The sequence below is a fragment of the Macrotis lagotis genome, chromosome 2 (genome assembly GCF_037893015.1).
Source record: "Macrotis lagotis isolate mMagLag1 chromosome 2, bilby.v1.9.chrom.fasta, whole genome shotgun sequence".
NCBI lineage: Eukaryota > Metazoa > Chordata > Mammalia > Peramelemorphia > Peramelidae > Macrotis > Macrotis lagotis.
This window is the reverse complement of record NC_133659.1, coordinates 323,146,297-323,172,034: the sequence shown is the minus strand read 5'-3', so window position 1 is coordinate 323,172,034 and position 25,738 is coordinate 323,146,297. Positions and strand designations below refer to the sequence as shown.

At 38.2% G+C, this 25,738-nt stretch overlaps 1 long non-coding RNA gene and 1 pseudogene across 1 annotated transcript in view; one reads left to right on the top strand and one right to left on the bottom strand.

The window, feature by feature from the left end:
• Positions 1-25,738, bottom strand: part of LOC141515304 (uncharacterized) — an 89,183-nt gene that overhangs the window by 40,717 nt on the left and 22,728 nt on the right. The gene's annotated exons all lie outside the window — the stretch shown is intronic.
• LOC141510900 (mitochondrial 10-formyltetrahydrofolate dehydrogenase-like) lies at positions 1,415-23,143 on the top strand (annotated as a pseudogene).

Below are 25,738 nucleotides of genomic sequence, written 5' to 3'. Positions count from 1 at the left end.
ATCAGAGCTGTCCCAAATAGAAATGAACTGTGTTTGGATGGAGTGAGTTACCTCCATCACGGGAAATGTTCAGGAAGAAGCTGGTTAGCCACAACCCAAGAATGGTGGAATGGAGATTCCTGTTAAACTTCAGTTTGGAGTAGATAGTATTAGAGGTCACCTTGTAAGTCCTTGGCCAGTGGTTTTTAGATTGTGACCTGGGGTCCCCAGAGAGATCCCAAAACTCTTTAGGAACCTCATGAGGTTCCCTAATAGAGGGGGCAACTAGGTAGAGTGGTGGATATAGCACCAGCCCTGAAGGCAGGAGTACCTGTATTCAAATCCTTCTTCAGACTACCTGTGTAACCCCAAGCAAGTCATTTAAGTACCACCACAACAATAATTTCTACTAGAGTATCCCTAGATACTCTTCAACTAGGTGGCACAGTTGTTAGAATAATGGGCCTGGAGTCATGAGTACTTCTTCCCGAGTTCAAATGTAGACTCAGACAGTTAACACTTACTGTGTGTCCCTGGGTAACTCATTTAATCCTGTTTCCCTCAGGTTCCTCATCTGTTAAATGAACTGGAGATGGAAATGGCAAACCATTATGCCAAGAAAATTCCAAATGGGGTAATGAAGAGTCTGACAAAACTGAATGACTAAACAACATCAGATATAACCCTCATAAACAAAATTCTTTAAAGGGAGAATCCTCTTTTTTTTTTTCCTTTTTTTTTTTTTTGCAAGGCAGTGGGGTAAAGTGGCTTGCCCAAGGCCACACAGCTAGGTAATTATTAAGTGTGGAAGGCCAGGTTTGAACTCAGGTCCTCCTGAGTCCAGGGCTGGTGTTCTATCCACTGCACCACCTAGCTGCCCCAGTAAATGATTTTTTAACTTGCCTTGATTCCCTATAATACTGCAACTCTGCCGTCTGATTATAGACAGCTATTCAGATGAAATCAAAATTTCTAAATTCAAAAAGAGTCCTACAAATGTGAACATTTTGAAACTCTTTTTAGAAACATTATGAATCTGTATTCAATTCCACATGGAATTACTATGCCAGCTGAACATCTTATTACATTTTAATTGTGTGTGTTATACCAACTTATTTAAATGAAGAAAAGCTAACATTTTGGTAGTGATTAGAGTGATAAAACAACCCAGGGATTTTTTTGTTGGCATGTATGCCTAATAAAGATGAGCCTATATGAAGTCTAGCCCCTCTGTTTTCAATTGCCCTCACATCTTTGCCAATTAGGAAGCAGAATGAAAACTGAGACGAGCCATACCCTGGCTCCCCCTTGTCTCCAATCCCAGTCCCTGTGTGTTCTCTATAGGATCTTGCTGGTTGGGGGGGGGGGGCTAAAATCGATTTGGAGGTAGAAACTAATAATTTGGACTTTAACAAATAAGAGGAATTGTCTAACTATGTCGGGTAGATTCCTGGGGCCTTTGTCTTTGAGTCTCCAGAAAATTAGAAGGAAAAAAAATCTGACAATCAGAGCCTGTGCCTTTTGCAGGCTAACTGCCCAGTGACTCTGCATTGAAAGAGCTTTAGTCTTTTCCTTAGTTATGGAGTGGTAGACTAGTTGAGGCAGAGGAAAGCAGTAGGTAGACCAAAAGATGATGATGACCAGCAGATTATAGGAGAGTGTAGGGCAGTGACTAGTGGAGATGCCCAGCCCATCAGAGAGGAGAGTGGCATTGGTGACTGTTAAGTATCAGAGGTATAAGTAAAACATGACTGGGGGATCCTAGGCGATTTCCATGTGGACACCTTTTCTGTGGGGATATGACAACCATTTTGGAATATACTCCATGTATATAAAGAAGGATGTTTTCTGTCACCTGATTTGTTATGTTTAATTAAAATTAAAAATTAATTTGCTTTGAACAAATATGTCCTCTGACCTTGAAAAATTAAATATATCAGTGGGAAGGGTGAAAGGGAGTTTATGAGTTAATGGTTTTGAGTGGATACTGATCCATAGAGTACTTTGAATGTGATCTGGCTTCCAGGTTCCTCTGTGTGAAAGTGACACTGGGTGCTCCCTAAAAATGTTTAATTCAGTATTTCAAAAACTTCTGATTTTGTTGGAATAGGTACTCTGCAATGACAAATAGAATTCCACTATGTCCTAGTAGATAGTTTTGGAGTTGCTAGAGTCCAAATAATCATCCCCTGGTAACCCACATTCTGGTGATATTACTATTGGAATTTATCTATATCCTCAGATAACAGAGTCTGGGTGGGCAAGAGATCTTAGGGGTCGTCCATTCCAAGTCAACCCAAAACAAGAATCTCTCTTATCATATCTCCTATCCCTTAAAAAATGCTCACCCAAATTCTACTTGAAGACCTTGAATTAAAGGGATCTCTTCCTCAAGAAGCACCTCATTCCACTTTCAGACAGCTCTTATCATTAAGAAATATTGAGTCTGCCATCTGGCATCACCATTACCATGCTCAAAGCCTTTATAATTTGGAATAGGACCTGTCAAAAAAATACTAGTCTATTCTTAGAGTGTCCTAAGTTACCTTCATGGCACATGAGAACTTAGAGTGGGGCTTTATCAGATGGATTTACAGAACTTGAAGGCATGCTTTCACCTTGAGAATCAAAGGAAAAAAATTTAAAAATTTAAGTGTCTTGGAAGGCAAGGGGAAACTTTTAAGAAGGGATGGTCAGAGGGGCAGCCAGGTGGCACAGTGATGAGAGCACCAGCCCTGGAGTCAGAAGGACCTAAGTTCAAATCTAACCTCAGACAATTAATGCATCATAGGGGTGTGACCTCATACAAGTGACTTAAACCCATCGCTTCCTTCGCCCCCCCAAAGGGATAGTCATTAATCTTAGTACCATATCTCTATTTCTCATCATACCATTTATGCTTGGTGAATCATACCTATGATCATCTATGGTGCAACAGACCTCTCTCTCCAGTAAAGGACTGACAGACTAAGGCTGCAGAATGTTGTATGATCTGTCTATTGTTGTGCTTATCTCTTTGTTTATAAAGTAGGGTTCTATTTGGAGTAGTGTGTAGGGAAATGATCAGTAACACTTAAATAACACTTTTGAAAAAGAGGGGAAAAGTGTTTGACCTACCAAATATCCATTAGTTTTAAATGCCATACCTACAGCCTAAACGGGTAAAATGGGCAAGATTTAATATTCTTCTTATACCCCGTTAAGATCAAAAGATTCAGTTTCACTATGAAATGATCAAGAGATATACTAAAAGCTATTTTTATTTTTTAACTTAATCAACCCTGTCATTACTATGGGGCATTTCTGGATTAGATAGCATGACTTGATATGCTTAATTCTTTTGTTTCCTGTAAACTCTTGAAGTTCTCCTGTACTGTTGCTTCTTGATGTGGAAATAAATTTGGCCTCTCCATAACTACATCTATGGTGTCTCAGCTCTGGCAGAAGCTAGCAAGAAAAAAAAGATTTCAAGTTCCAATCCTGTGATGGACTATGTGCCTACAAGCCTATCTAAGTTTAGAGAGGTCCATTACTCAGTTGGCTAAAAGACGTTCATTTTTGGCCACAGTCACTCTTCCTTAAACACTTCACAAACTTGTGTACTCTTTCAAACCACTCAACTAGTTAATAACAGGAGAAAAAGCCCTCATTTCATTACTTCCTTGGGGAAAACATCAATTAGCAACTTTATAGAAATAAGCCTGTACTGCTATAGATAAGTACTTTGTATCACTCCAAGAAGTGATTTCTCTATATTCATAGAAATGCATTGAGAAAAGTTCAGAGTAAGGGAAAAGATAATCATAACCTTTCACTGTTTTGCTTCATTAATTATTTTAAAATGTTATTAAATATTTTTAAAATGACATCTTAGAACAGTCAAAGAAACTAATAATATTCCATTAAATACAAAACCACATACTAAATAAATGACTTTATAGATTATCTATGTATATATATTGTTGCACATTTAATTATTTATCATATATGTATGTATAATAATATGTAATATTTAAATATTATATACATATACCATTATTATATATAACTGGTCTCCTTGACTTCATTTTTCCCTTCTCCAAATCATTTTTCATTTCACTACAAGAGTAACCTTGATAATTAGGGTTGATCATGCGTCTTGCCTAGAACCTTTACCCATATCCCCCCCACTAAGTCTAAAATAAAATATTAAACATTTAGTACACCATTGAATGCACACCACATTGGCATTCTTTTTTAAAGCTTTTTCTTTCATTTTATTTAAGGCATTAGGGTTAAGTGACTTGCTCACAGTCACACAGCTAGGCAATTAAGTGTCTGAGGCTGGATTTGAACTCATGTCCTCCCGACGCCAGGGCTGCCACTGTGCCACCTAGCTGCCCCAACATTTGGCATTCTTAAACCCCCAGGATGATGAGTAGTCTCAGAACGGTATTGTATCTTTTTCAGGAAAGCTAAAATAAAAGCAGAATTCCCTAATAATAACAAACTAACATCACTACTCACGCACACACACCCTAAGCTCTCACAGAGACTTGCCAATGTCAAAAGATTTCCAGACAACGCGTAAGGAATTGGGGACCTGGTCACTTCCTCAGGGGAAACAGCATCCAAGTGAAGTCTCCAAGGGTTCTCACCAACCTACATTCCTTTACTGAATAGTCTCTCCTAGAGTGTGTCACCTACCAAAACCAATGAAAATTTCTGCAAAGCTAGGATAACAGGAATTCTATGAGTACTGGTGGAGAAGTTATTCTTCCTCATTTAGTTTCCCATCCACCTCCATCCCCAAAGCCATAAAAGTGGAGCCAGCTATGGGTGACTGACTAGTCACTCTGCTATACTGTTCCCATCCTCCCTGTTATCCTTGACCATGGTGCTGCCCTAAGTATGACTCAGACCCACATCCCAGCCTCCATGTTCATGAACCTTTCTTATTCTGCTTCTCCTACTAACATACTTTTACTTGTACTCCGCCCCCCTCCAGGCTGGCTAGGATCTTCCCCTAGTCTTCTGCTGATTAAAATATGCTATTTCTTCCAAGTCTAACTTAGAAGCTATTTCTGAGATACCTTCATGATTTCCTTCCCCCAATATCCCCTTATCCTCCCCTCAGAATGGAGAGATGTTTCAGTTTTTAAGTATCTTGTTTTTCTTCTATCTGGGCCTTTCCTGTACATTTACACCAAAAATAGTCACAGACATACTTTTTTGATCTCTCTTGTTAAATTGAAAGATTCTTGAGGACAAGAAACAGGTTTCATTTCTTTTCTTTTATTCATAGTGTCTATACATAGTTGCAATGTGAAGCATCTACCCCTAAGTCATGGGTCTAAGTGTTCCCAATCAACTTCCCAGGCACCAGCTCCCATACTTTTAAACCAGACAAAGAAACTTCAGATACTGGTCTTTAGCATTATACCTTCCACTACTGCCTTGTATACTAATCTAGTTTCCAAATAGTTGTAATAGTAGCATCTACCTGCAAGGGCAGGTGTTGATCGAATAAGATAACATAGTGTTTTATGACCATCAAAGTTCTATAAAAATGCAAAATATTTTTATTATTTATTTATTATGTAATTATTTGTTTGTTACTTATTGTAGCCACATGTACATGGCATGTTATTGGGGGTGGGAAAGAGGCAATCAAAGTTAAATGACTTGCCCTGTGTCATACAGATAGCGTCAAGTGTCAGAGGCTTAATTTGAACTCAGGTCCTCCTGACTGACTCCAGAAATTGTGCTCTATCCACAGCAGCACCACCTAGCTTCCCTAGACTAATTTTTTTCTTTAGTTTTTGCAAGGTAAATGGAGTTAAATGGCTTGCCCAAGGCCACACAGCTAGGTCATTATTAAGTGTCTGAGGTCATATTTGAACTCAGGTACTCCTGACTCCAGGGCCAGTGCTCTTATCCACTGGGCCACCTAGCCGCCCCACCTAGATTAATTTTTAATGAGCACTATGATAATGAATTAAACTTTTAGCTACAATAGAACTATAAGATGTGTCCTTCATGGTTTTTTTCTGCCACACTTGTGATTTCTCATTGAAATAAACTTTGCTGATTAGCACTTCTGTGAATGGTGCCCATTTAAAGTCAAAGGGAGACTTGTAAATAATTTTATTAAGTAGTCTCCCTTTGGGTACTGAAAACTCTGGACTTGGGGGGGTCAGTCCTTTCTATACCAGTTAACTAGTCATATGACTATGGGCTAGTCATTAAAAACTCTGAGCCTCCATTTCTTACTATGGAAAAAGGAGATAATGTTTTTACTACTTCACAGGGCTGTTGGGAAGAAATTGCTTTGGAAACTGTAAAGTATTATTAGAAACAACAAAAATATATTATTTTTGTCTTATATATGGACCTATTATATCCATAAAATTATTTTTGTGTGAAAAATGACTTGTGAGTTCCCTCTATTCATTCTAAAAACATCATAACATAGTTTTTCTCAGGTTTATATAAAAATAAGCTGGAGTTGGCACTTAGAGGCCAGAATCTCTTTGGGCAAGAAGTCTATAGTCACCTCCGGAAAGAAGGCCATCAGGTAGTTGGGAGTGTTCACAGTTCCAGAAAAGGATGGAAAAACTGATCCATTAGGTAAGTGTACCCTGGAATGATTGACTTATTTTTCTAAAGGCGATAGGTTTTTTGTTATAATTATTTTATGCTATGATCTGTTGAAAGTAGTTTTTAATTGTAATACAGTAAACATTTATTTAGCACCTGCTGAATGCAGAGCACTCTGTTAGGTTCTAAAGGAGCATACAGCCAGAGTTGTGATTGTCCTCAGAAATCATCTAATCCATCCTCTGAACAGAAATACAAAATTCAATGAAACATTTGCCCTGACTTCATGGAACTTATATTCAAGTGGATGGTTGTGGTGAATATGTAAATAGGTAGAATAAAATAAATAGTAAAATATTATATATATTTAAGATAAATACATTACAAGATAATGCAAAGATCACAGAAGGGTACAAGCAAAATGTTTAGTAAATACCTAGGAGGGAAACCATGGTCATAGATACAACTGAAGAAAGAAGTCTTCAGAAGATGTTTTCAAGAATACTGCTATTACATGCTTTGCTTGCCTTTATATGCATGAACTTGGAGAAGTCTTTCTTGATTCTCTTTTTCTCCTTTCCTCCTAATTTTTACTGCTTTGCCATTACAGTATAATGGGTCAATCTAAATACCAGTGCCGAAAAATTTAGGCTTCTGTTTTAACGTGGTATCTATAGGCAATCTCAGAGTGAAAGAAAGGCAAGTCCCCTTCCTGTTCTGTAGATTTACTCTTCTGTTTACCTAATTGTAGTAGGATCAGGAAAGGTTTCTGAAGGAGGGATCATTTGAGTTGAGCTTTAAAGAACATTAACTAGAAAAGTCTATAAAACATTTAATGAGGTCATTCAAATCAATTCAATAAATATCTGGTTCTTGGAGTATTTATTTTTAATGTGAGGTGAGTTTTGGTTGGTGGCTCTTTCTGGAAGCAATGACATTTTTTAAAAAGATGGATTCTAGCTTATTCAAAAGGCAATAGAAAGATGCTGGATGGGTGTGAGTCAAATGTGGTCAGTAGTAGCATCTACATTCAAAGTGGGATAAAAGACTTCAGAAACACAGACCATGTAACAAGGTAATACAGATATAAATAACCCATGTAATATAAAACAAACAAATCAGAGGGTTGCCTCTAGAATTATGAGTAGTTCTTTTCTACAGGATTCATAACAAAGGCTCTCATGGGGTAAGGAAGTAGGGATGGCATGTAATCTTTTCCCAGTGAAGGCATTGCCCTCTGGATCTCAGGTTCCTCCAGATAGGAGGGCTGTGTGACTGAGAATCATGGAAGGCTGTGATCTCCAAAGAGTCAAAAATAATCCAGTGAGAAGATACATGGTCCAACATGTCACCAAATGGTGAAAAGACATTTTTAAGAACATCATGATTACAAAAGCTTGTCATGGAACAAGGATGACAGATAGTAGACAAAAAAAGAGAGAAAGTCCCCAGTTTATCAAGTGAATTATTTACAAAGGATTTATGAAAAATATAGAAGAAAATCATGCAAGATGAGGTATGGGTGGATTTCATTCTGTACTCATCTAACCAACCCACACTTAAGGTACTTGCCTACATTTTCGCTTGGAAGAAAACTTGGCTTACCTTCAAAAGTGCACTTTTTAATGAATTTTTTAAGGCAAGTCAGTGCTCATGTTCATTCATAGGCATTTATGAACCCATATTAATATGACTAGCAGGGATGAAAAAGGAACTTCCATATTGGTCTGAGGCATCTCCAAGCAGAACAATGTTCCAGTGGAATGGCAGCCCCAGAAACAAATCTGTTCTTCTTGTCTTCATCTAGTTACATCATTTTGTGCTTTCTAAACAAGCCCAAGTCAAGTCATGGGTCTATATGGACACATTCTTCAACCACTCCAGCCAAGGCTTATATTTTTACATCACAGAACAATTACCCTTAATTTATCTTGCTACTAAATGAACTTATGATTCTCTTTAATTTTTTTAAAGTAAAAAGATTTGGGAAAACCTTAATACTAAAGTTGATTCCATTCTAATATGAATACTAATGAATGTGCCTAAGAATTTATGCTGTTTTGTGACAGATAAAACCCTTGGATAGCAAGAAGGTCAAATCAATCAATACTTAAAGAAATTTATTCAGACTTTTCACTGGAAAGTCAAATACCACAAGTGAAGCTTAAATAGGATTCATTTGAAAAGAACCTGATATTGGGAAAGATTAAAGACAATAGGAAAAAGGGATAGCATGGTGTTGTGGAAGCAATGAGCATAAACTTGGACTAACTTTGACAAATAAGTAAGGATAGAAGGGTCTGGAATGCTTTGGTGTGTGCAGTCATAAAGAATTGGACACAACTGAACAGCTGAGTAACAGCAACAAATTATCACCCAGAATGGACAGACAGTGGCCCCATGATTCCATGATCAGCAGGGAAGATTTAACCAGATCCTTTTATTTTACTTGGGTCAGTTGACCTTTCTTTTTCTTTTTTTTCTTTTTTCTTTTTAGGTTTTTGCAAGGCTAATGGGGTTAAGTGGCTTGCCCAAGGTCACACAGCTAGGTAATTATTAAATGTCTGAGACCGGATTTGAACCCAGGTACTCCTGACTCCAAGGCCGGTGCTTTATCTACTACGCCACCTAGCCGCCCCTCAGTTGACCTTTCCTTAGGAATCATGGCAGTCTTCCACTCCCAAGGTGCTCACCAATCTGGTGCACTTAGTTCAGAAATCTAAGGTCTTAACCCAGATACAGCTACATGTTGCCAGGCTCAATTGATCCACCAGCCTTAGTCTACCTCAGTAAAGGGAATTAAGGGATACCCCATCACACTGGCCTCTTTTTTTAAGGACTTCAAAATCCAATTATCATCTGGATACTGTAATTATTCTGCTAAAGTAGGTTTAATTTTAGTAGTTAAAAAGGGGATAACAATTCTAATTTATTTATGGCTTCTAGAAATACAATCTATTCTTTCAGTACTTGTTATTAAATAACTGTGATTAAGGAGCAACCAAGCATAAATATTCATTTAATACAACCATCATTTTCCAACTTGAAAGATAGTGCATGTTTAAGTTCGTCACTTCTTGTTCTTGCTTTGTAATGTCCACACCATTAATCATCTAGTAAAGAAGCAAAGACCAATCAAGAGCAAAAAGAGCCTGGAGATCTGAGTTTAATACTTGGTTTTTATATTGATTCTTCCTGACCTTGGTCACTTAATATATGCTTTGTAGTCAGGGTGTGCAATGGTAAGAGCCCTGGACAAGCACCTAGAGGACCAGAGTACAAATCCTGTCCCTGACCCTTCTCTTCTCTGTGCCTTCTTGGGCAAGTAATTGTAATTCTCTACAATTCATTTTCTCATCTTATAAAATCAAGAGATGTTCTCTTTTTAAAGGCATGCTCCCACTCTAAATACATAGGATGGGCTGATCTTTATCTTTTGTAAACTGTTTAATAAACACTACATTTTTAGAAGAAGCATGGCACGTCTGTGGATAGAGACAGATGATCTTGGACTTACAAAGACCTCTGACCTGAACCAGCCATGTGACTAGGGGCAAGTCATTCAACTTCTCAGTGCCCTTAGGGGCATTGTCACTAAGGTTCATACTGGATTTTACCCTGATGAAAGGTGATGGTTGAAATAATTTCATCATTCCTCTGATGAAATTTTAGGTCTGAACCTTCACCTACTCTCCCCCTAATTGACGTCTACATCCATTTTCCAACTCTGAAATAAAGCCTATAGCCATAATTGAATCAATATAACAATAATGTTAATTCATTGTTTCCTTCATGCTTTAATGCCTTTCCTCTTATAAGCAAAAATACCTTATGATTTATTTAACTATATAAAATATTTAAAAAATCAATATAGAAACCAGATAATATTTACTATTAATAGAACAAGTTGAACTTTGGCCAAGATCTAAACTATTTTATTTCCTGACCATGCTTTATTATAATTTTCTTATTCTATGATTCATTTGAATATTATAAAATCTTATACAATTATAGTTTACATTCTTCATGAGGAACATTTCTTTAAAAATCTTGCTTCTTCCCCCTTCCCACTCCTACCCCTTCCTAGTCCAGGTTTGGCTGCAGAGAAGGGTGGAATTCTAGTGTTTAAATTTTCCAGATGGAAAATCGAAGGCAAGACCATCAAGGAAATCATTGAAGCCTAAAGATATGTAGAAGCTGAACTAAATGTTCTTCCCTTCTGCACAGTTTTATTCCCATGGATGTTATTGATTGTCCAAAGCATGGTTCTATTATTTATCACCCATCTTTCCTTCCCCATCACCAAGGAGCTTCTACTATCAACTGTTAGATGTCTATTGAAGACAGAAGAAACAGACACAGTCATTTCTATAGATTGCTATCTGTCTGTTCTTAACCTGGACAGGTGGGAGGCTGGATTGTGCCCACAAATCCCTGAATCATTGTACTAGCTCTTCTCTCCTGATAACTTAGCTGTTCTTTGATAACTTAGTTGCTTGCATTCTAGCATAGCCCTGGAAGAAGAGTCATGCAAACAGAAGTAACTGTAGAAAACTTCTAATTCATTTCGTCTATTGTTGGGAGCTGGCAGTGTATTTCTCTAGGACTGATACCCACCTAATCTATATGTCCATGATCCTTTAATATCCCCTTCCTGACTCCTATTGTCCTTGTATGGGGGGGAGCAGGTTCTTTCTCCTTCTACAAATTCCTAAAATTTAAATATGAGAAAATTATTTCATCCTATTTCCAATTTTATTCTATGAATATTTTTTCTTACAATTATTTGAACATTCTACTAATGTTACACGTTTGGAAGCAAATGAGTGAATTAGGTCTTCAAGAGAATTTCTTTTCTAATTTAGTGAAATGCCTTTGCAACTAGTAGACATTCATTGTATACTTGTTATACAAATAAATGAATGAATACCTGCCTGCCTGCACATAAAGTTTTTCTGGTTCTAAATCCACAGAAGATTTTTTTTGAAGATTTTCTTTAAAAAATCATATTGACTTCTTTTTATTTTAATGTCAAATTGTATATGTGCTTCCTTTACCTAGTGGTCTTCTACTTATACCAAAGATAAGAAAAATTAAAAAAAATAAACAAATTCAGCAAAACTGAGCATCAACCATTCTTGGCAACATGGTGGTGGTTCGGCTGAGTTTTGAAGGAAATGGGCTTTTCAGAGGCAGAAGTGATGAGAAAATGCATTTCAGGCATTGAGGATTGCTTCTACAAAGGTATGGAGGTAAGAATTAGAGGTCAGAATATCATATTAAAGAGCAGCATAAAAGTCAGTTGGACTGAAACAGATTATATGAAGGGAAGCTTAGAAAAGAAGTTTGATGCCAGGATTTGAAGGGTTTTGAAAGCCAAATGAAGGAATTTGATTTGATCCTGGAGATAATAAGGAGCCACTGGAGTTTACTGAGCAGAGGAATGTCATGGTCAGGCTGTCGAGAACTATTTGGAAAAAGGAAGGAGTTAAACAGAATGACCATTTAGGAAGCTATTAAAGGAGAATTTATAAAAGCTAACTAAGGTGGTGGTCATGTGAGTGAAGAGAAAAAGATGATTTTGAGAGGTTCTACAGACAGAATCAACCAGATAGCAGAGCTGCAGATGTCTCTTAAGGTAGTGAAGGTATATTATGTTCACAAACACACATACATACATACACACAACACACACCTTTGTGAACACATCACACCAACAGATACATGCACACCACACAGAGGTATACACATAACCATATACCCCCCCACACACACACATACACACACACACACACACACACACAGACACAAATGCATAACAAGGTGATTTCCCTTCCTATGTTTCAAGAAAACTCCCATGAGATTGGATATTCTGTGGAATCCCTTCTCCCCAGAACCAAATGGCAAATCTTCTATTTGCTATTTACCCTTCACAATCTGGCCATGATGCCTAGAAACACAATTTTCAGAGGTAATTCTTCTTCATCTTTATGTTTTAATATTGTGTGTTTCCTTAAAGGCAAAGCTCAAGTGCCACCCTCTACCATAAAGCTTTTCCTTACTGTCCCTCCAACTAGAATTCCTTTCCCCTCAAATCATTTATCTTTTGGGTTAGTTGTTCAATCTCTTCAATCACATCCAACTCTTCATGAACCCATTTGGGAGAATTTTCTTAGCAAAGACACTAGGGTGATTTGCCATTTTCTTCTCCAGTTCATATTAAATTGAGGATAATGAGGTAAGAAGGGTGATATAACTTCCCCAGGGACACCTAGCTAGTAAGTATCTAAGGCTAGATTTTTAACTCATAACGAAAAGCACTCTGGCACTATTTAGCTGCTACATGTTGTCTTGTCTGACTAGATTAAACTATCTCCATTTTGTCTTGGTATAACTCAAAATAGGCATTTAATAAATGATTATTGATTGATTGTTGGGATGTTAGTGCCCACAACAAAATTTGGGAATTTCAAAATGAAGAGAGTATTTAGGGGGAAAGTAATGAATTATTTCTTGTGCAGGTTGAGTTTAAGATGCTTTGGGAACATCCAGTTCAAAGTGTCCAATGAATATGGGACTAGAGTTCAAGAGAGACTAGAATTGGATACAGAGAAGAGGAATGGGATAATGGGCAGAAAGGTCATTGAGTCAGTCAATGAGCTCACAGTCATCAAAGGAATAGAGAAGACAGATGCTTGAGAGCCCAGCCCATTGAAATCTCAGGTCCTTTAAATACCAGAGTAAATAGCCAATTCAGAATCCCAAGTGGATATTTGGGGGATACCTGAGTCCCTCTTTTCCCTTTCACATTGTACTGGATATTCCCAAATTGGGTGTCTGATTATTCCTGAGTTTCCCATTATATTTTATATAGAAAACATCCAACAAATCAGGGGGAAAAGCAAATTGATGCTGTAGCAGGAAGCTGACAGAATAAAAGGCAAATAGTGATAGTAAATATTAATGACATATGTTTCAGATGTGAATTCCTCTAATTACAATATAGGACTACTATAAATTGTACCATAATGTTTAGAGTGCTGGACTTGGGATGAGGAAGACCATTACATATGTGTGTGTGTGTGTGTGTGTGTGTGTGTGTGTGTGTATACAGATGTTCTGAGCTGAAATGTGGCTTCAGACACTAGCTGGGTGACTCTGGGCAAATCATTTAATCCTGTCTGCCTCAGTTTCTCCATCTGTAAAATGATCTGGAGAAGGAAATGGCAAACCACTCCACTATCTTTGCTAAGAAAACCTCAAATGGGATCATGAAAAGTCAAACACAATCAAAAAGAATGAATCATAACAACAGTGAAATTGAAAGTAAGACTTTGATGAAATTAAAAAAATAATTATAGAACTGTAAAGAAAAAAGCATGAAAACAATAATTCTTATGCAATCCAAAAAGCTAACTATTCTCTGTCTTCTCACAATTGATATGAATTCCTGATGGCAATTATTTCTGAACCTATTACAATTTCTAGATATTCTGTAACTTATTACATTAATTTGAGGGCTTTATTTTTATGTGGAAATCGTTTTTCACAGGACTTTAATTCTGGGAGATAAGAAATCTGGTTTTTCCATCTTCTGGGCTGATGATGGTCTAGACACTGGGCCTATTCTGCTTCAAAGGGAATGTGATATGGAGCCCAATGACACATGGATGCCCTTTATTCCCAGAAGGAATCAAAGCCATGGTAAGTCTGTTTTTGCCATCAAGGGTAATTTACCTCAAGTGCACTTCACTATGGGTAGTCTCTCCAAAAAAAGGCTCATTCCTACACCTTAGGAAAGGGCCTTTAAAAATTGCTGTGACCTCTTTCTCCAGAGCACCAGAACACTGGTATCAGTTGTAGAATCTCTCTCTGGATATTTTAGTACTCATTCCTCAGTTGCTTTTATCTCATAATGACTTGGGAAATCCTCAAGGAGCATATATAGATAAGGCACAGGAGAGAGCTGAATTTGAAGCTATGATATATTACAAAAATGGAGTCAATGGGTAAAAAAGAAATGTACTAGGAGAAAGGGAAATAAAAGGTAGAATAGGCTAAGATGTTTTACATAAAAAGAGTCAAGAAAAGGCTTGGAGTGGAGTAGAAGGTGGGGGGAAGGCGAGGGGGGAACAAGTGAGCCTTCATTCTCATCAGAAATGGCTCAGAGAGGAAACAACTTACATATTTAATAGGGTATAGAAATCTTACCCTAGAGAGAAAAGGAAAAGAGGGGAATGGGAGAGAGGGGATGGGGGAGGGGACAGGGAGTGTAGGTGATAGAAGAGAGGGAAGATTATGGGAGAGGGTAATCAGACACAAGACACTTTTTTTGTTTTTTATGAGGTGGTGGGGTGGGGTGGACTGCCCAGATCCAAGGCACTGGGTGGTTCTTGGGTGTCTAGGGCAGGATTTGGGCTTGGGTTCTCCTACCTACCAGGGTAGATGTTCTGTCCACTGTACCACCTGGCTGCCCCACAACACACTTTTAAGGAGGGATGAAGTGAAAGAAGAGAGAGAGAGAGAAAATAATAAATGGGAGTGGGAAGGAATGGATGGAGGAAAATACAATTAGCAATAGCAACTTTGTGAAAAAACTTTGAAGCAACTTCTCCAATGGATGATAAAGAATGCAATCCATCCAAGAGACAGCATTGATGGTATCTGAGCAAAAGAATGAAGTCCAGTTTTTTCTTTTTCTCTCACTTTATTTTTTGCGAGGTTTTCCTATTTTTGTGGGGGGGAGTAGAGATTGTTTACTCTTACATCAAGACTATTTTAGTAATGTGTAAATAAATAAATCCTTTTTTAAAAAAATTCCCTAAAATATCATTGAGAAATAATTAACAAATAAATAAAAAGGCAGTAAGATATAGATAATATTACATTGTGAAACCAAGTCAATTTGCATAAAGGATCCTTATGGACTTCCACTTATGAGTTTTATACCATTAACCTAAATTCAGTAGGAACATTGGATGGGAAAGTAATGTTTATAAGATGATGGGACCTGTTGCCATTAGTAGACTAAAAGATCCTCCCTTCTGTTACCATTTGAAACTACACTCAAATCTTCCTTTTCCTTTTATTTCTCCCACTAAGAGCACCATGGAAATAGCATAAAGAAAAGTATGAAAGCAGGGGAGGATGAGAAGGCAGGAAGGAGAGGGAAAGGGCCTCTCTAGGAAAGACAAAGGGTCTAGGATTCATGAAAAATCAGTGGGTTAAAGGAACTTTGCATTTCAGAGCTCAAAAGTAGTCTGGCTCGTGGGTACAAAAAACATGTGGCCACTAGAGGGCAATGCTTCTATGCTTGATTCTAGAGCTAGAAGCCTGGACCAACTTAAGTTGGACAGATGAGAAACTGAGGTCTGGACTGGGCAGGAGACTTGAACTGGTTCATACCCCCTGGCTGGGACAGAACCAGTCTCCCATCTATAAACCGAGAATATTTACCTAGATTATTACTAAACTCACGTTCAACTCTAAAGTCTATGATCTCTGTGTGATTCCAAGTCTAGAAACTTTTCATGATGCCAATGTTATTTTATAACCTGGGAAAGAAAGAATACATGGTCTCTTCACAAAAGGAAGAGCCTCACACTATGTATTCTTAGATCACAAATTTAGAGCTGTGAGGGACCTGAGCATCGTATGGTGATCCAGTCCAGCCCTTCACATAGGTAGTACCAAGATTGGAACCCAGATTCTTCACATGAATCTAGAGGCCCTCATCACGTCTTCATCTTCCTGGAGAAAATGTCTTTGATGAGTCTGTTACTTGCCTTGATCAAACATGAAGTAGACATTAGAGCAATATGCACTGGCCTTTCCTCCCTGCATAGTTTCCCTCAGCATCTGTTGTTCTATGTTGACCAGGAAAATGTGCATATCTATTGAAACATCTGCTCTGGACCTCTCTCAGCTTTCAAAAGACATCAATAATATGACACTGAAAATGCCTTATCAGTGTTTCATCAATGGGCAGTTTGTGGATGCTGAAGATGGACAGACTTATGACACCATCAACCCAACAGATGGATCTGTAATTAGTTGTTCTGGGGTGTAGCAAGGGAGCTCAGATCCACTTTGAGGAATCCGACCTGAAAAAAGCAAATTGGAGCCAAATTGGGAAAGGTTTTATAGGCTAAACACAGTGGGTTTTCTATTATCCTAGAAAACATAGGAAGCCCCTGGATTTTATTTAATTGGAGAATGAAATGTTCAATCAGTCAGCCAGCATATAAGACAACAAAAGGTCAGCATACATTTTATTAAGCATCTTTTGGGAAAACAGGGAGTACCTTTGTCTGTTTATATTCCCAGAGTGTAGGAAAATGATTGGCACCTTTTTTTCAGTCATTTTCAATTGTGTCTGCCTCTTTGTGATTTCATTTGGGGTTTTCTTGGAGATACTAGAGTGGTTTACCATTTCCTTCTCTAGCTCACTTCACAGATGAGGAAACTAAGGCAAACTAAGGCAAGGATGAAGTGACTTGCTCAGGGTCTTTCAGCTAGTAAAGTGTCTGAGGCTGATTTTGAACTTTGGAAGAGTAGAAGATTTCTTGTAGAAGCAGATACTTGAGGAAAACCAGGTGAAGAGGGAGAGCATTCCAGGAAGGGACCCCAGCCAGTAAAAATGCCAGAGTGTTATATGAGAGGAGCAGCCAGGACACCATGTCCCTGGATGGTAGAATACAGTGGAGTCAGGGGCAAGAAGACAGGGAAAGTCCTAAGGATCTTAGGTCAAAGAGGCTTTTGTATTTGACCCTGGGAGTCCTTTAAAGCCCCTGTGGTTTATTGTTATGGTCAGGTCTGTACTTTGGAAAGACCATTCTGGAAGGTGACTGGGGAACAGATAGGATAGGTCAGGGGAGAGACTGGAAGAGCTTGGAAGATGAGAAGACCAACTGGAGGTCACTGCACTAATTCTAGTGGGAGATGATAAGGGTCATCTTCCTATACTATAGGAAGATCATTTTGGCAGTTACATGAAGGTTGGACTGAACTGGGAAGAGATTTGAGGCCAACAAAAAGAAGACCTAGTGCAATAGTCCATGCAAGAAGTCATAAGGGACTTGAACTAGGGTGGTGACTGAGAAAAGAAGGGCATCAATACACGCTTTCTGGACACAAAAATGACAAGTTTTGGTCATAGATCAGACATGGGCATTGGGGTAGAGGGAAGAGTTCAGGATGTCTCTGAATCAAGAACCTGGGAAACTGGAAAGGAGGAAGTATTCTGCACAGGAAAAAAGGAAACGAAGGAGACAGTTTTAGAGGTAAAGAGAACGAGCTGTTTTGGATATGTTGTTCCTCATTTACCAAGAAGGAACACCAGAGCTCATAGAGATTAAATAAAATTACAATGATAGCAAGCAGCCAAACCAGCATCCAAATCCAGTCCCTAACTCTGAATCCAGAGTTCTATTCCCAGCCCACAGGCCCCTCCAGCGAGCATCTGAGAAAGGTCTGTGGGACACAAGTCCTGATCTCACAGAGAAATCTCCGTTTCCCCTATAGAACCAAAGTGGCCTCCCAGCATGTCCTTGTTCCAATACAGTGTGAAGGGGAAAAAGGTCTTTATATTGAGAATTGCTCAGCTTTTCTGAAACTACAGGTGCTGTCCTGAGTCGTAGGATTAGAAAATTAATTAGCTTTTATCCTATGTTAGTAATAAAAAAAAAGTTAGCTTGAATGAATACTGCTACCGAAATAAATAAATGACTGTATTAGTCTCTTAGAAGTCACTCTTGTAGACTCTGGAAATATCTATCAAACCTTTCTGATTATAATAATTTGATAACTTCGCTTAAAACTAATCTGCTTTCATTGTCTTGAAATAGACCATTCATAAAGTATCTTACACTTCAGTGGCTGATGTCAACAAAGCTGTAGCAGCTGCTAAAGATGCCTTTGAAAATGGTGAATGGGGAAGAATGAACACGAGAGAGGGAGATTAATGTACAGGTGGGTTGAAAAAACCAAACTAAACCCTGGTTCTGGGACTTTGGGGTCTAAACTAAGTTGTTTTTTCCCCTTTAAAATCCCCCCAAAATATTCCAAGTATCAATTAGATGAGAAGAGAATTACTCTCTCCCTGTTAGCTACATTATCCCATTACCTGCAGAATCCCCAGTTTTTTTATCACTTTCTCCTTAGGTCTCCATTGCACATTGTATCTTTGGTGGGAGATGGATAGAAAGAAAAGACTAGAAACAAAGAGGGAAGTGGGCAGTAAGGAGTGCTCTATAGATACCACAGAGAAATAGGAAGGGTCATGTATTAATTCATCAATCCTGAAGCTATGTGCCCATTCCCAGTTAGATTACACTGTGCTACAGATCTGTCAAGAGGATAGCAGTTTTGTTTCTCCTCCCCTCATCCCAGTTCTGGCTAGGATCAGGGCTAGGCACCCAGAGGCCAGAAGAAGGGAAAATGGGGAGGTATGGGACCCCAAAGACACACTTGGCTTACTTCCTAGGTTTGCCTAAGGCTAACCCAACCTACCTGTGTTCAACCTGAACACTAGTCTGAATATAGCTTATCCTGAGAATGTGCTAAAATGGGATCTTATTATAAGGGAAAATTCAGGTACATACTGAAGAATAATTTTATAAAAATTAGCACAGTCCCTCACAACATTCCTATGAGGTGGGCAGTATAAATATCATTATCTCCATTTTACAAAAGAGGAAACTGAGCTCAGATCATGACTTGCCCCAGATTTCACAAAGCTTAAGGAGTGAACTTCCAAGATAAGACTGAAACCTCAGTCTAATGATTACAGAGTTACTCCTTCATTCTCAGAAATCCATATCTGGGACTATCTTCTAGTGTAATTCCCCCATCGTACAGATGAGGGCAGGAAGGAAGTGAGAGAGCCATGATTCTTCTGACTCCACTGGACTTACTGCCCTTTTGAAGAGATTTTAATAACTTGTTTCATTCCCTAATCCCTTTTATGGTGATTTCTTTCCCAAGAGTGGGAGTATAAGCAAGACTTAGGTTTTGCACAAATAAACTCTGAAGGCAAAAATTTGCCTATATTTAAAATAAAATGGTTAAAGGAAACCCTATTATTTCATGATAAATACTGTAACATCATTTTCCTCAATAGAATCCTTATTTCTGCATGCACTTGAAAGAATAAATTGTCACTTGTCTTGGCATGAAACTTTCTATTTGGTCACAGTCAAGATGGCATTTACAATTTAATTTTATATAATTGGTAGGTTTGTTTTAATCTGGTCTCCTACAAGTGTCTCACCGATCCATATCAGTAGCTGTCACTCTGTTATGTGTGTGTGTGTGTGTGACAAATGGAGTTCAGTCCCAATTTGTACCTGGCCCTGTGTATAGATTGGCAGACTTCCATTTGCAGATGGAAGAAAACCAGGAAGAGCTGGCAACCATTGAGACCACTGACTCAGGAGCTTTGTACACCTTAGCTCTGAAGACCCACTCAGCACATCTGTGCAAAACTTCCGATACTTTGCAGGCTGATGTGAGAAAATCCAGGCAAGCTAAAACTCATCTGACTCAGCAACCCACCTTCTGGGCACCCCTGAATGTCTGGGCATCATAGTGTTGTTGTTATCAGCTTCCTGGTGCTTCCCAGTGGGCAGCAGGGGTATTTGAGGGCACCTCATTGTCCAGGCTGGCTGAGATCCAAAGGTATTATCACTCTTGTTCATTATGATCTTCAGGATGTAGAACCGAACCACCTCACAGCAGTAAGCAGATGGGAAGTAGGCTTTTCTAGAAAATAGAATTCATGGCTTTGCATAGGCATCAAATTTTTTTAAGGGTTCTACAATCCCCATTAACCAAGCACACCCAATAGTAATCTTACCTACACCTTTAGGGTAAGAGGATGCTTCTTCTATATTGTTTTGAGTGTTTTCCCTCTTTAGTGTCTGTACAATTATCATTCCTTGGAATTATCCCCCTAAGGATGCTGGCATGGGAGAGTGCAGCATGTCTGGTGGCAGGTAATACCTTGGTGCTCAAGCCAGTGCAGGTAAAATAGGAAAAGCAGAGCTTCAGTCAATACTTGTTTCATACATCTGTGATTGAGAGGAGATGAGTTCATCTGCACAGGAAGATCCCCACCCACCCATACAAGTTACAACCCCATCACATCTTAGGAGTTGGCACCAATGATTTTCTCTACACAGACAAAATGTTATCTGGTAACAACCTTTTGGTTATGGTTCTCTCCATATTTAGCTAGTATGTTCTTCAGATCAATACATCATATGGTCTTATAACCTGTCCAGGTCTTGCCCTTCCTTCCACTGGAATAGCCATATCGTTGCTTTTAGGAATTTATTTTAGGATCCCTATTTATGTGTATATTCTCTCCCTCCCTCCCTCCCCTCTTCTGTACTTTTCCCTCTCCCTTACTCTCTCCCCTCCCCTTACTTTCTCCACTTCTCAATCTCTCTCCCCACTTCCTCTCATGAAGTATATTTTTAAATTATAGTAGTGAAAAGAGGAAAACAATTCATAGTATCCTACACTGGTCAATTAAATTTTAAAGGGGTCTCATGCTGATGACAGCATGGAGTCTGGTAGAATGACCACTCCAAGCTTCTTCAGATTGCAGTGTTGCATAATTCCCAGACTAACAACAGCCCTATCAGTAATATTGGTATTGTAATGAGGGAGCCTGCCACCCACCTCCTGACAGAGGTGGGTTCAAGGAGTAGAATGAGACATACATTTTTTGGACATAGTCAATATTGAAATGTTTTGCTTGATTATCCATATTTGTTATAAGGATAGTTCTCCATTTTTTTACAATGATAGAGAGGAGGGAGAGGGAGATAATAGATTTTTTTATTACTGAGAAGTGATCTTAAAAATAACAATATTTTAACCTGTATCTGCTTACCTATCAGGGGTTAGGGAAGGAAAATGAGAGAGGTATAGAATTTGGAACTAAAAACATAATAAAACCATGAATATTAAAAATTATTTTAACATGTAATTGGGGAAAAACAAAATATCATATACTTTTTAGACAATAATAATATGGAGGTAACGATCAACCTTGATGGACTTCCTTCTTCCATTAGTGCAACAATCAGGGACAATTTTGGGCTTTCTGTGATGGAGAATACCATCTGTATCTAGAGAAAGAATTGTGAATTTAAACAAAGATCAAAGACCTTTAATTTAGAAAAAAAAAGTTATCTTATTATGTAATTTTGCTAATTCTTATACTTTGTTTTTCTTCCTTGAGGATATGATTTCTTTCTCATTACATTCAACTTAGATCAATGTATATCATGGAAACAATATAAAGACTAACAGACTGTCTTCTTTGGGGGATGGGGGGAGGGAAGCAAGATTAGGGGAAATTGTAAAACTCAAAATAAAGAAAAATCTTTCTAAAAAAAAAGAAATCAGATAACCTAAAAAACCAACAATAATAATACTGATATTAAAAAGGTGAATCTTTTTAAATAAATATTTTGTTTTCCAATTATATACAACAGTAGTTTCTACCTATCATTTTTTGTAAGGTTCTGAATTTTACAAATTTTTCTCTACCTTCCCTTCCCTTCCCCACCCCACCCCCCACAGAAGGCAAGGATGAATATTTTTTAGAGAGAAGTTTGGAGTCATTAAAAGAACTTTGGGGGCAGCTAGGTAGCGCAGTGGATAGAGCACCAGCCCTGGAGTCAGGAGTACCTGAGTTCAAATCCAACCTCAGACACTTAATAATTACCTAGCTGTGTGGCCTTGCAAGAACCTTATTTGCCTTGCAAAAACCATTAAAAAAAGAACTTTCCAATTTCCCATCCAGGCCATCCAGGCCACTTTCCTCCTCCACTCCAGTTGACTCAGCTCAGTGTCCTTTTGCAATGACCAGGATACAGCTCATCTATTAGCATATAAAGGTTGCCCATTCAGTAAATTATTGTCATATAGCAATAGGCATGCTTCCTCCATTTAGTTTTGCCTTATTTAAATGGCTCATCAAAAATCCTTCAAGTGATTATGAATCTCTGAAGAGCTAACATTTATAATAGTGCCTACTATATGCAAAGCACTTTATAAATATTATCTCATTTGATCCTTATAACAACCTTCACAATACTAGATAATTATCTATTAGTACCATCATTTTAAAACTGAGGGAACTGAGGCAATGAGGGTAAACTGACTTGTCTAGGACCACATAGTTAGTAGGTGTCTTAAGGCAAATTTGAACTCACGTCTTCCTGCTCTGTGCATTATGGTGCCACCTAGCAAATCTCTGAAGACTCTATAGTGTACTAGGTTTTGATCCAATTAGGGTAGCTTAGAGTCAGGGGAACTTGATTCGAATTGATCTCAGACACTTAACACTAACTGTGTGACCTTAGGCAAGTCCCGTAACCATGACTGGTTCTCATTGGATGTCAACCCCAGTTGTCCTGATTGATATCTGGCCACTGGACCCAGATGGCTCTGGAGGAAAAACTAAGGCTGGTGACTTAGCACATCACCCCTCACTCGAATCCAATTCACCAGTTTGTCATGGCATCACCTCCCCAATGTCATGGTCTTCTTTGAGCACAGACAAAAATAAAAAATTTGTAACCAGATATCTCTGTAGAACCTCACCTTTCAAAATGAAAAGGTCCTGGGTATTTTTCCTGTGGCTTTGGTGATTCCCCCTGGCCTAATTACTGTGGGGATCAATCCCCCAACTCCCTAGCACTCTTACTTTTTTCATGGAAAGGGCTTCTGTGGACACTTGGTCCCTTCAGATGCTTTGGGTTTCTTGGTTCTCTTCGTGTTATTCTTTGCCTGCTCTTTAAGCACATGGAGCCTACTGTGGCAGCTTCACTGTCAAAGCATCATAGGACAATTGCTCTGGAGCCGGGAGGACCCACAGAGGCCACTTAGTCTGCCTCCTTCTTGTACAGAGGAGGAAAATGAAGCCTAGAGAAATCAAGGAACTTGCCCAAGGTAACCCAGCTGGTACACATCAGAGTTGGGATCAGAGCTGCTTATAAAAATCTTTACACAGCTTTAAGAAAAAATTATTTTAACAAGTATATATATATATATATATTATATATATATGCATATATATATTGTTTTTACCTAATCTATATTTCTCTTTACATCCCTTCTCTTTTCTCTCTCTGAGATCCAGCCCTTTTAGAAAAGGATTTTTTAAAAGAAAAATTCAAGAAAATTCAATCAATAGATTTAAAAAAATTATTTTCTTGTCAGTTTCATCCTTACATGCCCTTGATATTACTTGACTTAATAGAGTATGTTGACTTTCTTAATTAAACTGATCTTTTTCCATTGTTTTTTCCTATTTTATGAAGTAATATGACTTATAATTGCCTTCCATCTTTCTCTTTAAGATTGCATAAACAAGTTTGTTCTGAGCCAACATTTCCTTTGAGTGCCATCTTTCTCCACTTGGCAAGTTCCCCATGTGCTGCTTGACTAAAGGGGATATTTGATTGCTTCATCATGGTAATTGATTCGCATCGTCTCTATGAAATAAATGGTTATAAGTCAGGGCCTTTCTTTCTCTCCACTTCCCATTTTTCAGTATTATTAACATAGCTAAATAAGGTTGGTTGGAGTTGTTTTACTTGATTGTCACATCTTCTCATTTTTGTTTTTTCTTATGGCTTTGTAATAGTTTTAGTCTTTGCTCTACAAATGGGACTTCTGACTTTAGGGAGACAGAACATTCAGGAATGACCCCCACATCAGCAACAAGACTTTTCCTGTCCATTTGAATATAATTGGATTCATTCTTGTGACATTGGTACTATGTGTTTATCATTCTCCATTTCATTTTGTAAAGATAGTGCTCATAGAGTTTAGGTCTGAGACACTGGTGGAATCTCCACACCTTGGGCCACAGTCTGTCCATACTCCTGAATCACAAATTCTGGCAGTTCTCACACTCCTTGCCTATTCCTTCCTATGCACTGAAGTCACCAAGTATTAAAGTGATGGTTGATTTTATCGGGAGGGTCTTCTCAATTTCTTCATCTTCTACAACAGAGTTGGCACATAAATTGTGATCTTTTTCCCAGTTGTCTTTTTCCAATACTTATCAAGAGTATGAGGAGACATTTGTCTCATAAACATTACACGCCGCCCTTGGACAATGATAAAAACCAATGCCTTTATTTGCTCTTCAAGGAGAACCTGTGAGTCATCGTTCCCTTTAGGGACAACCTCCTTCCATCTTTTTGGTGTGGGTCATATTGAGAATGTCAAAGTTCATGTAATTCTGCTCCTTTGGTGGCATTTTCCTTTGTCACTGGAAGTTCTCCAACTTAGAGCACCAACATCTACCTTAAAGTTTTTGAGTGGTCTAAAAAACGAACTCAACACCCTTTTCTACTACTCTGTGACTATCATTGCATGAATAGAAGAGGACCATGTGGGAAAAAGGGCGAGTTTGTATTTGGGTTTTTTTGGTTCTATCAGCTGCCATGATCAGGAGTCTAATGATACTTAAGTATATTAAGTATGTTACTAACTATTTTTAAGTATATCCATCCTTGGACCAAAGAGCAAGTGTTATTTTTTGATAAATGAGTTTGATGCAGCTTATGACAATTCTGATGTGGGCTGAAATTCCTATTTCAAAGGTTGTGATCTTATTTTTTCTTTCTTTTCCCATTAATTAATTTTTTTTAGGTTTTTGCAAGGCACATGGGGTTAAGTGGCTTGCCCAAGGCCACAAGGGAAATCAAATGGTCTTTCCTTTTCAACTTTTCCCTAGAGAAATAGAAATTTTTTTCTCTCTAAATGTAAAAACAGCCAATTGGGCTTGTTTCCTCTGAACAGCAATACTAGTCATTTTGGTCTATTAAATTGTAATTCATTTTGACTGCCTTGTATTAGATAATGAACTCATTGTCAAGATCATGTCCTTTGTTTTCTACAGGTCTGTATTTTTATAAAATCAAAAAGTAGGAAAAACCACATCTGCATATAGTTTTAATTTGAGAGGTTAAAGCTCAAAGTAACCATCACAGGATAGAGATTGTTCATTCTAGGAACATAATTTTGATAGAATGTATTCATGGGGGCAGCTAGGTGACTCAGTGGATAGAATACTTGCCCTGGAGTAGGAAGACCTGAGTTCAAATGTGACCTCAGACACTCACTGGCTGGGTGAATCTGGGCAAGTAGC